The 14627-nt window shown below is 41.7% G+C and overlaps 1 protein-coding gene across 1 annotated transcript in view; it reads left to right on the forward strand.

Moving 5' to 3' along the window:
- Positions 1-6920: 6920 nt before the first annotated feature.
- Positions 6921-14627, forward strand: part of LOC149318685 (1-phosphatidylinositol 4,5-bisphosphate phosphodiesterase epsilon-1-like) — a 206843-nt gene continuing 199136 nt past the window's right edge. The window contains exon 1 of the mRNA XM_089510269.1: positions 6921-7125. The gene's annotated coding sequence lies outside the window, so the exon portion shown is untranslated. The remainder of the gene's footprint in view (positions 7126-14627) is intronic.

Below are 14627 nucleotides of genomic sequence, written 5' to 3' on the forward strand. Positions count from 1 at the left end.
AACTTGAATTTTGGAGAAAGGTAAGATACAAATTCAATAAATAAATAAATAAAAATAATTAATTAATTTGCAATTTTAGTTGCTGAAGTACATACTTCTGAGGAAAAAGGGAAAGCATCATGTAACATAAAGTCTCACTAAATTATTTCAAGATTGATCTTAATGCAACTTCATCACTCACACTTCCAGGTAATAGAAAAAGAGTGTAGCAATAGCAATAACATTTCTATGGGGGCATTCCCACTTGGTTTATAACGCTTATCAGTGCACTTAAGCACTCCCTACTTAAGCACTCCCTAAGTGGTTTACAATGTGTAAACTAATTGCCCCCAACAAGCTGGGTACTCATTTTAGCGACCTCAGAAGGATGCCAGGCTTGAGCCCCTAAGTGGTATTGAACTGAGGTGGTTTGTGAGTGAGTGGCTGCAGTACAGGCATTTAACCACTGCACCACTGGTGTATTTGCTGGGTTGGCAGATAATGATATTTCTGGTGCTATTAATTGCTGCTGCTGTGTGCTTTCAAGTTGTTTCCAACTTACAGTGACTCTTTTGTTGGGTTTTCTGAGGCTGAGAGTGTGTGACTTACCCAAACTGGGATTCAAACTCTGGTTGTGAGACTCATAGTTCAAACCATTACACCACACTGGCTCTCAATTGTATTACAGTATAGTAATAAATATGAAACCCATTGGGTGATCTTGGCCAAATCACATGCTCTCAGTCTGAGGAGAAGACAATGGCAAACCTCCTCTGAACAAATCTTGCCAAGAAAACCCCATAATAGGTTCACCTTAGGGTTGTCATAAATCAGAAACAGCTGGAATGTACAGCACGCCTGCGCCATACGCAGGTGTGCCATACGCGGCTTTAACCTTACATGGAAGGCAAGCCCCAGAAGCAATAATGGTGTGCATGCCCACGGCGCACGCAGGACCATGTAGCCATTGTTTTAAATGGGGTTTGGGCATACATTTTTTTCCTTTACGCAGGAGGTGGTGGTCCGGAATGGATCCCCTGCATATGGGAAAGGCCCACTGTAAACAACAACAACAACAACAATAAATGGTATAATAAATTGCTTGAAAATGAGGATAACATCCACAAAGATGGACTCGGAGCTTCAAAGCAGCATTTCTACCAATACATTTTATTTGGAAAAGTTCACCATGGAAAAATAACATTAACATACTGCCTAATATGATTAGTAAACTGACTAATAGAATTATACCATTGGGTGTGTGCAACTATCTTTACTAGCTCCAAATAATTTTAAAAGTATTATTCATACATAGCCCCAATGAAATGCAAAATGCCACATGTCTGCTAGCGAGTATGTGCATTTCGCCCCTAAGCTTCACAGGCCTTTTCTTAAAACAGATTGACAAGGTTGGAACAGAGCCAGTTTGCATATTGGACAAAAGGAGCATTTGTGCCTGGTGAAGGAACAGATCTCCTTTTGCCAGAAGTATGGGATTTGCAAAGACTCCAAGCAGTGGATGCTTTTCCTACACAGTATTTATCAAATTTTTACTAGACTGAAGTTTAATCATGGTTTGAAATTCTGGGAACGGCTCTGGAGAATGGAAATATCATTACTCCCCACTCTTTTTTTTTAAGACTAGGCATAAAGCTAGAACCTAATCTATTAGTTTTTAGCTTTCCCTTAGCCTTAAAAAGCTTTTAGATTATACTTGTACAAAATAAGAAGTATAGAATATATAACTGCTTTCTTCTGTTGGACCAAATGGCAAGCTTTCATCTTTCACAGAACTAGTTTCCCCGCAATTTGGGAAAATAATTAATTCCCAGCTATATGGAAAACAATGTTACTTACTAATACTATTGGATTTAATAACTAAAGAATGGTGTCATATTTCAGTATAGTTAGATGGTGTGCATAATTAAGAACGGCCTATTGTTCATGCTTTGCATGCATAGTCACAAATTCAGACCCCAGCCACACAGGTAACAGATGGCAAGGAAAAGCCCCTGCTGAGTCTTTGGAGAGCTACACCCAATTGGATAAGACAATGGCCTGTTACAGACTGCCAAAATAAAGCTGCTTCGGGTCTCTTTGGAGGTATGCTATTTAAATGATGCATGCATCCTAAGAATCCGGAAGCTGCACCAAAGCTGCACTCCGGTGCTTAGGAATGGAGTGTGGCTTTGGCGCGACCTCCGGACTCTTAGGACCCATGCACCATTTAAATAGCATACCTCCAAAGAGACCCCAAGCAGCTTTATTTTGGCAGTCTGTAACAGGCCCATGAAGAGCAGACAAGAGATTGCATGCAGATGAATCTAACTGCAATTACAGTAGTTCCCAGTGAAATCAGTGTCATCACTGTCTCCTCCATGAGTAATGTTTCTATACAGTCAGCCCTCTGTATCCATGGATTCTTTATCCATGGATTCAACCATCTCCTGCTTGAAAATATTCAAAACAAATATAAGTTCCAAAAACTTGATTTTACCCTTTTATATAGGGTACAACATTTTACTACCCCATTGTATTTAACGGGACCTCAGCATTCACAGATTTTGATATCCACAGGGGTCCTGGAACCAAACCCCAACCCACTGTAAAATGTTCATTCACACAAAATTCGAATCAGTTTACAACACCACCATACAATGATGAAACAGCCCAATAAAAACACTGTAATACAAGGAATTTAAAACACCTCATGGCTTGGCAGAAGCAAACATAAATGATACATTTCCAGCACACATCAATATTGAGGTCCACACTGTATTGTAGAAGGGAGATCATTAGCGGGATGAGCATAATCACAGAGAAAGCCAGTATGTTTCACAGTTAAACAGAAATACTGGGGCCATAGAATGGACAACGGGGCTTCCCCTGAAGTTTGCAGCTGCCTAAATAGGACCTAAATTCAGGAAACTTAGGCTGGATTAAACTCAATAGGTTTTCTTCTCCTTTCATACAAGATGACTAGGTTCTTCTGATCATATGAACTCTGTCAAAAGCGAAGAGACTTATTTTATACTTTCAAGTCATATCCCAATTTATAGCAACACTTAGGTGAACCTGCCACAGGGTTTCTTTATGAGATCGGCTTAAAGGAAGGATCTTTGTGAGATTTGTTCAGGGGGATTTATCATCACCTTCCTCTTAGACTTAAAACTTGCCCAAGGTTACCCAGTAGGTTTCCACGGCTGAGTGTGGATGTAAACCCTGGTCTCCTGGAGTCCTAGTCCATCACTAAAACATTGTAGGCCTCCAAATTATGGTGACCCTAAAATGAACCTTTCATAGGGTTTTCTTGGCAGGATTTGTTCAGTGGAAGTTTGCCATTGCCTTCCATTGAGGCTGAGGGCATATGACTTGTCCAAGATCACGCAGTGGATTTCATCATTGAGCTGGGAACTGGACCCTAGTCTCCAGAGTTGTATTCCAGCACTCAAACCACTACACCATGCTAGTCTCACATTTTTATGGAGTGAGTGAACAAGCATAAGATCATATTGTAATGATAACATGCTCTTAATGTTTTTTGGCATAAAGAAAAGATGCCACATCCCATTTCACCCCCACTCCCTGTTCATTCACTCCCCATCTCCTTCTGCCTGCTACGGCAAGGAAGGAGACTCTTCACTCGCTCAATAGCATTGCGGGGGGAGGTGGTGTGCAATGGGGCCAGAGAATACTGTGGCTACATCATATTTTGCTGCTACAGGACTGTTTAAAAATACATGTTCTCCAGGCCTAATCCCACTGCATTTCACATTGTACATTCTGTCTTGTATTACTGAAAGAGGAAATTTGGTCCTAGGATACGGTCTGAAGGCAAATGAAACAGCATCCTTGCTAGATAGGCTGGGATTTCATAAACCTTGGGGAAGAACCCTGTGCGTGTCAGCTTAAACTCCATGAGGGAAGACTGACAGGAAATGTAAAACAGAAATGAACAGAATTTAACTTAATTCAACTACTGCCTTCAAATGATACTTAGAACTTATTAAGAACTTACTTTAGATGTATTTGGATTGCCAGACTCTTCTTTGACTCCAACTTGCAATATGTTCTGGGGTCTTTCGCCTTCTCTCTCTCTCAGTCGGTTTTCCTCTCTTTCTCTTTCTTAAACTATTTTAAAATGGTGATCATGTAGCTAATTGTAGTTTATTTTAGGCCTGTTAGTTATGATCCACTGTGGCTCTTGATCCTTCCAGTGAAAACAAATGGTACACTAATTGCACACATACAGAAAGACAGTAACTTCATACATAAGCATTAAAAATGATCTAATAATGAAGTCTAAATAGAGAGCCAGAGCTGTGTAGTGGTTTGAGCACTGGACTACAACTCTGGAGACCAGGGTTCAAATCCCTGCTCAGACATGGAAACCCATTTGGTGACCTTAGGCAATTCTCAGCCTCAGAGGAAGGCAAAAGCAATCCCTCTCTGAATAAATCTTGCCAAGAAAACTTTAGGGTGACTTGCCATAAGTCAGAAACAGTTTGAAGGCACACAACAACAAATGAAGTCTGAACTCTGCTAAACACATATACAAACCACGTGCTGTTATTTGCTACATGGCTTGTGTCACAACAGACAAACATTCCTGCTACAACCAGCATAGCATTTCTCTATTAGAAGATTAGGATTCTTAAATAATTACAGAACACAGTATTGAATAAAGTTATTTGGTTGATAAGTGTGAAGTCCCAAACTACAGTAATTGTGCTGAAGTGCTAGGAGAGAGACAGCAAACATACTGCCTTAAGCATGCTAGCTATCCTTTTGCTGACAGCTGCCAACTGACGATGGTACAGAAATGGAAAGCAGCAGCCTCACTTGAAATAGCACAGTGGTATGCAAAAGCTTAAGAAGTCAGAATCATGGACCAATCAAACCATCATGTCAGAAATGAAGGCCAGACTGCTATGCACACCTGGGAGGAAGCCTCAAACATGCAGAGGATTGTGTCGTAAAATGTCACATCAGCAACCAAATTGATGAATATAAAAACAGCAGCCCATTAATGAATTTACCAAGAAAGTAATATAACCCTGTTTTCTGCTTCTGTGTAAGCCCAACTCCTTATTTAATGGGCCACATTAAATACCCGGCTAGTTTGTAGTCCATATGGAAATTCCCTCTATTTTATGCGGAGGAGGCAGGTATGTGCTTCCATTTCTCCTCTTTAAGTCAATGGAACTTTAAAGTGCTTCCCTATTAAAAAGCTGGATTTTCCCCATTATTTTTCCCCACTTAAATATTATATTAACTTGTAAATGTTCTTGCCATAGAAGACTAACAACATATTGCCGGCCTTTGATACTTCCCCCATCTGTACAACATATTATAGTTTCTCCCAGTGCATCATAAATAACATGGTTTCATAAGACAGAAAATAATCATCCTCTGATTGATAGTATTGAGAGCGGCTATTTGGTTTCCGACTAAAGGAACGTCATTTAAAGGACTGTATAAGCCAACATATTACTCCATATAGGCAAAGCAGTAAAACTGAACTTCAAGAAGTTCACATTCTTCTCCTACCCATTCTGGTGGTGATGATGTGTTTCTGATATTGGAAGGGAATGTAGTCAATTAACTGTAAGTTTTACAACCCAAGACTGGGATAGGGTCTCCACATACCATAACTATGAGAATCGCAGTGATTTGAGAGACATATATAGGTATGTACCGAATAAAAATGTTCACTCCTGCAGCCAACTTGGGCCTCTCATCCACTTGAGAAAACCCAATTCCAAAAAAAGATTTACAAGATCCTGGATTTCTCTCTCTCCATACACCCCCCTTCAAACTTTCAAGTGAAGCAGGGATGGAGGGGGGCAGAACCAGTCTTTTGCATGCAAAGATGCTTACAAGATTTACCAGATCCTGGATCTCTCTCTCTCCACACACCTCCCCTCAACCTTTAAACTGAAGCAAGGATGGGGGTGGTGGTAAATCTTTGCATGCAAAGACGTTTACAATATTTACAAGATCCTGGATTTCTCTCTATATGTCCACCCCCTTTCAAAGTGAAACAGGAACGGAGGAATAAATCTGTTGCATGCAAAACTGTCTACAAGATTCACAAGATCCTGGATTTCTCTCTCTCCATGCATCCCCCATTCAGACTTTGAAGGGATAGTGGAGATGGGGGGAGGCAAATCTTTTGCATGCAAAGATGTTTACAAGATTTACAAGATCCAGGATTTCTCTCTCTATATGTACCCCCCTTCAAAATAAAACAGAGATGGGGGAATAAATCTGTTGCATGCAAAGCTGTTTACAAGATTTACAAGATCTTGGATTTCTCTCTCTCCATACACCCCCCATTCAAACTTCCAAGGGAAAGTGGAGATGGGGGAAGGCAAATCTGTTGCATGCAAAGATGTTTACAAGGTTGACAAGATCCTAGATTTTTCTCTCTCCATACACCCCCTCTTGAAACTTTCAATAAACCCTTTTGCCTGCCAAGATGTCCAGCTGAGTTCCAAGGGATGGGGACTTCCCCAGGGATGCCCCCCAACCTCCCACCCGCGAGGGCCCTTTGGAGCGATTGCTTCTCAGCCTTTTGCTTTGGCAGCAAGAAGAGAGAGAGCCAAGAGAGGGGGGCCAGGACAAAATCCTGAATCGAGCCATTGTTTCCACTCTGATAGATAGCCGGCTTTTTCTTTTCTTTTCACTGGACAGAGAAAGGGGTGGTGGGGGGGAAGCCACCTTGTGCAAAACTTGTTGGCAAGGCTTGTACTGTATTAGGGGGAAAGGTGGGGGGGAGAGAAAAATAAAATCCCTCCTCCTCTTCTTCCAGGTCTCTCTCTCTCTGATCGCTTGCTGAATGGAGCCCCTGGACTCAGCAGGGTTACTACTGAGCTCAGACATTCCAATGCAGTGAGGCAGCAGCAGGGAAATCATCACACTTCACACACACTCACACAACACACACAGATCCTCTTCTGCTGCTGCTGCTGCTCACTAGCTCCACCAGCCCCAGCAGCAGCCAAGGCGATCCCCTCTCCAACTGGATCCAGAGTTGCAGGTTCCAGGCTGGAAGGAGAAGGAACAAAATGCCCCTCATCCCCTCAAGACAACAGGGACCCTCATCCCCCGGAGGAGACACTAGGATCTTCCTGCTACTAGGAGGTAAGAGGAGCCCCAGCCCCTTGGAAGAGGGATCCTGCTTCCCAAGAGGGGAATTGGTGGATGGGGTGTTTTTATTTTTATTTTTAAGAAATAAAATGAAAATGATTTTTAAAGAAATAAAATAAAACTGATTTGTTTAAAGAAATAAAATCTATTTTTAAAAGGAAATAAAATAAAGTTGGTTTTTTTAAAGAAATAAAATCGATTTTAAGAAATAAAATTGGGTTTTTTAAAAGAAATGTTTTTTTAAAGAAATAAAATAAAATTGGATTTTTTAAAGAAATAAAATTGATTTTTAAGAAATAAAATTGATTTTTAAGAAATAAATTACATTGGGTTTTTTAAAAAGAAATAAAATAAAATTGATTTTTACGAAATAAAATTGATTTTTAGGAAATAAAATAAATTTGATTTTTTAAAAGAAATAAAAATTAAATTGATTTTTAAAAAGAAATTTAAAATATTAGAAATTAAACCCCACCAACCCTTAAACAGAAAGGGACCACCAGGATAGAATTACAAAGGCTATCCTAGTAGCAGGGTTAGGCTGGAAAAGCAGGATGCCAAGGGATCTTTTGCAGCACCTTTTGAGACTCACTGGGGCTGGAAGGGAGGAGTTTGGGAGCAGGAGCTTTTCTAGACTTGAGCCTAGGTTTGGGGTGCCAAGGGATCTTGCAGCACCTTGGAAACTAACTAGGAAAGAAGATGTAGCATGAGTTTTCGGAGACTGGAGCCTACATCCACAGATACATTCAAAGTATTCAAAGATGTAGCAGTAGTAGTCTAGAAAAGCAGGGTGTAAAGGCATCTTGCAGCACCTTTGAAACTCACTGAGAGAAAGGAATTGGGAGCAGGAGCTTTCCTAAACTGGAGCCTTGATCCTCAGATGCGTTCAGAGAATTCAGAGATTAGCTGGCTTACTCTGGAAAAGCAGTTTGTAAAGGGATCTTGCAGCACCTTTGAGACTCACCTTTGAGATAGAGAGAAGTTGGAAGCAGGAGCTTTCCTAAACTTGAGCTTAGTGCCTCAGATGAATTCAAAGACTTAGCAGTGTAGGATGCAAAGGGAGCTTGCAGCATCTTGATACCTCTATATCAGTAGTCCCCAAACTGTGTTCTGTGAGGGATTTTGGACTGCAGCTCCCAGCATCCCAGATTACTGGCCAACATGACTGCGGCCTCTGGGAGCTGAAGTCCAAAATCTCTTAAAGGGCACAGTTTGTGGACCAGTGGTCTATATGAAAGAGAGAAGTTGGGAGCATGCATGAGCTTTCCTAGACTTCAGCCTACTTCCTCAGATGCATCATAGGAAGGCAGATCAAGTCTAGGAAACTTCCAGTGAGTGTCTAAGGTGCTACTAGATCCCTTTGTAGACTGTCCAGGATAGGACTTTCTGGGAGTTAAAGAGCTCAGATTTGTCAGGTCTTCCACTTTGAGCATCTCTGACTTCAAAGTAGAAAAGTCTTGAAAGGACCTCCCCATTCTAGATCTTGGTGCGTTTTAGGAGGAAAGAAAAGCCTTAAAAGAAAACATTTTAAGAGTTATGGGCTGCATCCACACTGTAGAAATAATTGGCTAGACACTACTTTAACTGCCCTGGCTCAATGTTATGGAATTTTGGGAATTGTAGTTTGTTGTGGTCCTGCTTTGCTCCACTCTGGGGCCACAACAAACTACAAATAGCATTGAGCCAGGGCAGTTAATGTGCTATCAAACCACATTATTTCTGCAGTGTGGATGCAGCCACAGATGTCCTCCCCCCCATCCATGTGACTGGTAGCCTTTCTCACAATATCAAGTAACTGATGAGTTGGAAACAAGGAGAGATGCAGAGGTTTTAGAGGACCAAAGGAAGGTTAGATGCTAGGCCCAGTCTTGTGCAGGTTTGCTTCCAAGTAAGTCTCAATGTAATCCTGAGTCTTTAAAATGCTTCAGTCTTAAATAGGATGGGTAGGAGTATGTGTGTATACATGCATACATACGCATACAGAGGTACAAAGGATGAATGTGGGAGGAATGCGCTGAGGAACTCTGATACACCAACCTGCTTTATCTAAGGAAGAGCAAACACAGGTGGCCTCCACCACCACCTTGCACAGGTGCAGAGCCTGGCAAAGGATGGAAAGCTGTTGTGTTATTGGATGTGTGTTTTCTGTCTCTCTAGTAATCAGGGAGAGAGCCAACATGGCGTTGTTTGAGCATTGGACTATGACTCTGGAGACCAGGGTTCAAATTTTGGCTCAGCCATGGAAACCCACTGGTTGACCTTGGGCAAGTCACACTCTTTCAGCCTCAGAGGATAGCAATGGGAAACCCCCTCTGAACAAATCTTGCCATGATAGGGTGGCCATAGGATTGCCATAAGTCAGAAATGACTTGAAGGCACACAGCAAGAACAACAACAACAGCAAATTGGGGCAGAGATCTGCTGGGAACTTTACTGCTCTGCTCAGTGTTATCACTGAATAAACCCTCTTCTATCTTAGGCAGTAACATGATTCAGGAAGGAGATGTATTACAGTTGCCACCACTGTGGCTTGAACTGAGCAAAAGAAAGTCACCTCCTTTTAGGCTGCATCTGCATTGCAGAAATAGTGCAGTTTGACACCGCTTTAACTGCCATGGCTCAATGCTATGGAATCCTGGGATTTGTAATTTTATGAGATTTAGTCTTCTCTAAGTATCTGGTGCTGCAACAAACTACAAATCACAGAATACCATTACATTGAACCATGGCTGTTAAAGCATTGTCAAGTTGCATTCATTCTGCAGTGCAAATGTGGCCCTAGATCAACGGTTCTCAACCTGTAGGTCGCAACCCCTTAGGTGATGGTCACCTAAGACCATCAGAAAACACATATTTCCAATTGTCTTAGGAACCAAGACACCACAATTTTATGGTTGGGGCCACCACAACATGAGGAACTGTATTAAAGGGTTGTGGCATTAGGAAGGTTGAGAACCACTGCCCTAGATGATTGCTCATAGTCCCTTTAAGGATAACCAAAGTGACAACAAACTACAGATCCCAGGATCCCATAGCATTGAGCCGTGGCAGTTAAAGCATTCTCAAGCTGCTTTAATTCTGCTGTACAAATGTGACCCTAGAGATGATTGCTCAGGGTCCCTGTAAGGACAACTGAAGTGATCCTCTCACACAGTCTCTGCTCTTTGACACATGAACTAGGTGTGGAATCATTGTCTGGAGCCCTAACCTTTTCCCATGTCCTGTGATGGCTTTGTGGGTTTTGCTGGGGAGGGGGGAGTTCCTCTGAATGACTGGCTGGGGGGGGGGATGGGAGTGGAAGGAGGCAGTCCTGAAGTTCCAGGTATTCTATCTCAGAATCAGTTTCTTGCACAACCCATTTCATGTTTCCGCTGGTTGCACACAGCCATCACCCGCATTGTTCATCCACTTCAGAGTCACTCCAAACAGCAATATTTCATACCTGGGAAACTGTAATGCTTCCCCACTTTTTGCATTAGTTGCTGTTGGGGTTCAATGTCCAGTACCCTAAAGGCAGTCCGAGCCAGCATGTTAAAGTGGTTTGAGCATTGGACTAGGATGCTAGAGACCAGGGTTCAATTCCCTGCTCTACCATGGAAACCCACTGGGTGAGCTTGCGTGAGTCAGACATGCTCAGCCACAGAAAACCCAGTGAGAGGTTCATCTTTGGGTCATCATCAGTCAGAAACAACTTGAAGGCACACAACAACACAATCCTAAAGACACTAGATCCTGTTTGCTCTTGGACGCCAAGCAGGATCAGCCCTGAGCGGCTCCCACACTGCAGAATTAATGCAGTTAGACTCCACATTAACTGTCATGGCACCGTTGTATGGAAACTTGGGATTTTTAGTTTGGCACCACAGCTGTCTGACAGAGAAGGCTAAACAACTCACAGAACTACTTCAGAGGAAGGAACTGGCAAAACCACTCTGGGTACTCCTTGCCTAAGAAAACCCTGTGCCATTCATGGGGTCAGAGCAAGTTGATAGGCAACTTGAAGGCACGCGCGCGCACACACACACAATTTGTTGTATATTAAATATAATTATTTTCTGAATGTATTTCATAGAATCATAGAATCATAGAGTTGGAAGAGACCGCATGGGTCCAACCCCCTGCCATGCAGGAAATCCAAATCAAAGCATCCCCAACAGATGGCCATCCAGCCTCTGCTTAAAGACCTCCAAGGAAGGAGACTCCACTACACTCCGAGGGAGTGTGTTCCACTGTTGAACAGCCCTGACTGTCAGGAAGTTCTTCCTAATGTTGAGGTGGAATCTCTTTTCCTGCAGCTTGCATCCATTGTTCCGGGTCCTGTTCTCTGGAGCAGCAGAAAACAAGCTTGCTCCCTCCTCAATATGACATCCTTTCACATATTTAAACAGGGCTATCATATCGCCTCTTAACCTTCTCTTCTCCAGGCTAAACATCCCCAGCTCCCTGAGTCGTTCCTCATAGGGCAAGGTTTCCAGACCTTTCACCATTTTAGTCACCCTCCTCTGGACACGCTCCAGTTTCTCAATGTCCTTTTTGAATTGTGGTGCCCAGAATTGGACACAATATTCCAGGTGGGGCCTGACCAGAGCAGAATACAATGGCACAATTACTTATCTTGATCTAGACACTATACTTTTATTGATGCAGCCTAAAATTGCATTGGCCTTTTTAGCCGCCGCATCGCACTGTTGACTCGTTCAACTTATGGTCTACTTGGACTCCTAGATCCCTTTCACATGTACTTTCATTCAGCCAGGTGTCCCCCATCCTATATCTATGCATTTCATTTTTCTGCCCTAAGTGCAATACCTTACATTTCTCTGTGTTGAATTTCATTTTGTTAGCTTTGGCCTAGCTTTCTAGGCTATTCAGATCATTTTGAATGTTGATCCTGTCCTCTGGAGTATTAGCTATTCCTCCTAATTTGGTGTCATCTGCAAATTTGATAAGTATGCTCCCAATTCTGTCATCCAGGTCATTGATAAAGATGTTGAATAACACTGAGCCCAGGACAGAGCCCTGTGGGACCTCACTGGTCACTTCTCTCCAGGCTGAAAAAGAGCCATTGTTGAGCACCCTTTGGGTGTTTATCTTAAATCTTTATCAATATAATGTGTTCATAAAAATATAAATCAGCTTTAAACCATTTTAAAAGCTGAGCTTGTTGAATAAAGTCACTGCTATAGTTTAACTCAAAAAGCATATATAAGTAATGGGCTGCTGAGGATCTTTTAATGGGATGGGGGATACTGTACTTCTAAATGATGTAAAATTGCACTCAAATTGGTTGTTGGAATACATTGGAGCCAGCCATATCTCTTCTAGGAGATGTATCTTCCACAGAGCAGAGACCAGCAATGACAACACGGGAGGCAAAGCATCCAAATCCTGTGGATAAATGGGTTTTGATCCCGGGAATATCCCACAAAAGCGAGATTGTTTTCAGACACGTCGGGCTAATTGAGCATTAATGTGACATTAACTCATGCAGAAAGTGGATTTTCCCAAAAATAAAAAGTGGCACAATTTTGTGAACCCCATGTAATATCTAGTGTGATAAGGTCCATACTGACTCTAGTGCTCCCCCAACCTTACAGCTGTTAACGGTAGGCCAGTTAATATGTTTTTGATGTTGTTCTTAATATATAGGAATGCTCCTGAGATTGCAAATGTTCTCTTAAATACCCAAACCCAAAACATTTAAGGCTTCAAAATAATAATAATAAAAAGTACAACCCCCCCCCCCCCAAAAAAAAAAAAAAGCATTTTGGACAAAACCCAGAACTGCACCTGCAGCCAATATAACTGGTACAAAATTGGTGTGAAATAATCATTTTGTTTAGCCTCACCATGGACTGAACTGGCTGCATTATATGCCTGTTGGAAGTTTCCAGATCTTCAAATGGAGTCCAGCATAGAACATTATTACAGTAATTCAAACTGGATGTACTTACTGAAGGCCAGTTCTGCCACTTGTATTTCTACAGAAAAGCAGCAAATCTAGAAGCACCGCTAAATTATTGGTGGGTCTTTCAGGAATAGTGCAGCACTGTCCAATGCCTCTACCCAAATGAATAACAAATAGTTCTGTGATACCTTAAGGACAAGACTAACCAATTCATTATAACATGAGTTTTTATGGATTATCATGAACATTACTGGATGCATGCAGTTATCCAGAAGTGCAGAGGTATGTCAGTACACATGACTGAAGTTGGAGTGTAAGCAATGAGATCAGAGGGTACTAACTGTGGCAATATCATTATTAACAATGGCCATTCACACCATGGCACTGGTTAAGCAAATTGACATAATTCAAGAAGACAAACAAACTGCTTGTTTAAATAGATAATAAGAAGTGATATTGTTTCAGTCTTAAAAAGAAAATGGAAACAGTGAAGTTTCAGCAATTATCTGAAGGCTGTGCAAGTCTTTCAACCCACAAACACTTTTTTCTCAATACAAAAAGACTGATTTTAATATTAATAGCCTGATGAAGATGTTCCAAGTTCATGTGTAATAGACAAATTAAGGAGCTGTAATGCTGTGGAAATCGGAAGAGCTTCATATGGTAGCTACGGATGGTGGGAAATCTTTATTTACATATAATGGAGTGATGGAAGCTTCTGCAGGATAATGTCTCTGATAGACAGCTGGGATAGTCTTGGCTGCTCTTAGGGCTGTCTATCTATAGAGGCAAATTAGGAGAATATTGCTAGTGCCAAGGTTCATTAGGGCCATCTTCATTTTTGTAAATGTATTTAGCAATATATGTACGAAGCACAACCCTTGCCTTTGCTTTTGGAGGAGACACAAAAGCAATTTGGCAGTTTTGGCTGAATGAGATCTGCATTCCTAGCAACAAGACCACAAGCATTGGCAGCACAGAGCATAACACAGCGTTAAAGGGGAGGACATAAGGAAGTGATGTATACTAATAAAATAAAAATAAGAAACTGGTATTCTAGTCAGCTCCTGATTAGCAAGAAAGGGACCTAGATAAACTAGAAAATCAGGCAGAAATTAATAAAATGAAATTCATTGGAGAGAAATGCAAAATTCTACATTTAAGCTACAAACCCCAAATGTACAGGTATAGGTGTAGGATGAGGGATACTTGGCTCAGTAGTTCTGTATGCGAAAAGGAGTTTAGGATTATTGTTGATCATAAGTTGAACATGAGCTAGTGTGATGGTGCTGCAAAGAAGAAGAATGCTATTTTAGCCTGCCTTAAAAGAAGCATAGGACCCGGACAGACAGGCCAAAATAAAACTGCTTCAGGTCACTTTGGAAATATGCTGTTTAAATCACACATGCATCTTAAGAGGCCAGAAGCTGCGCCAAAGCAGCGCTCCAATCCTTAGGACTGAAGCGTGGATTTGGCGCGGCTTCCAGCTCTTAGAACATACGCATCATTTAAACAGCATACCTCCAAAGTGACCCGAAGCAGCTTTATTTTGGCCTGTCTGTTCAGGCCCATAGTTTCCAAATTGAGG

This window comes from Sceloporus occidentalis, unplaced genomic scaffold, assembly GCF_023333645.1.
Source record: "Sceloporus occidentalis isolate IW3139 unplaced genomic scaffold, rSceOcc1.0.p SCAF_2, whole genome shotgun sequence".
NCBI lineage: Eukaryota > Metazoa > Chordata > Lepidosauria > Squamata > Phrynosomatidae > Sceloporus > Sceloporus occidentalis.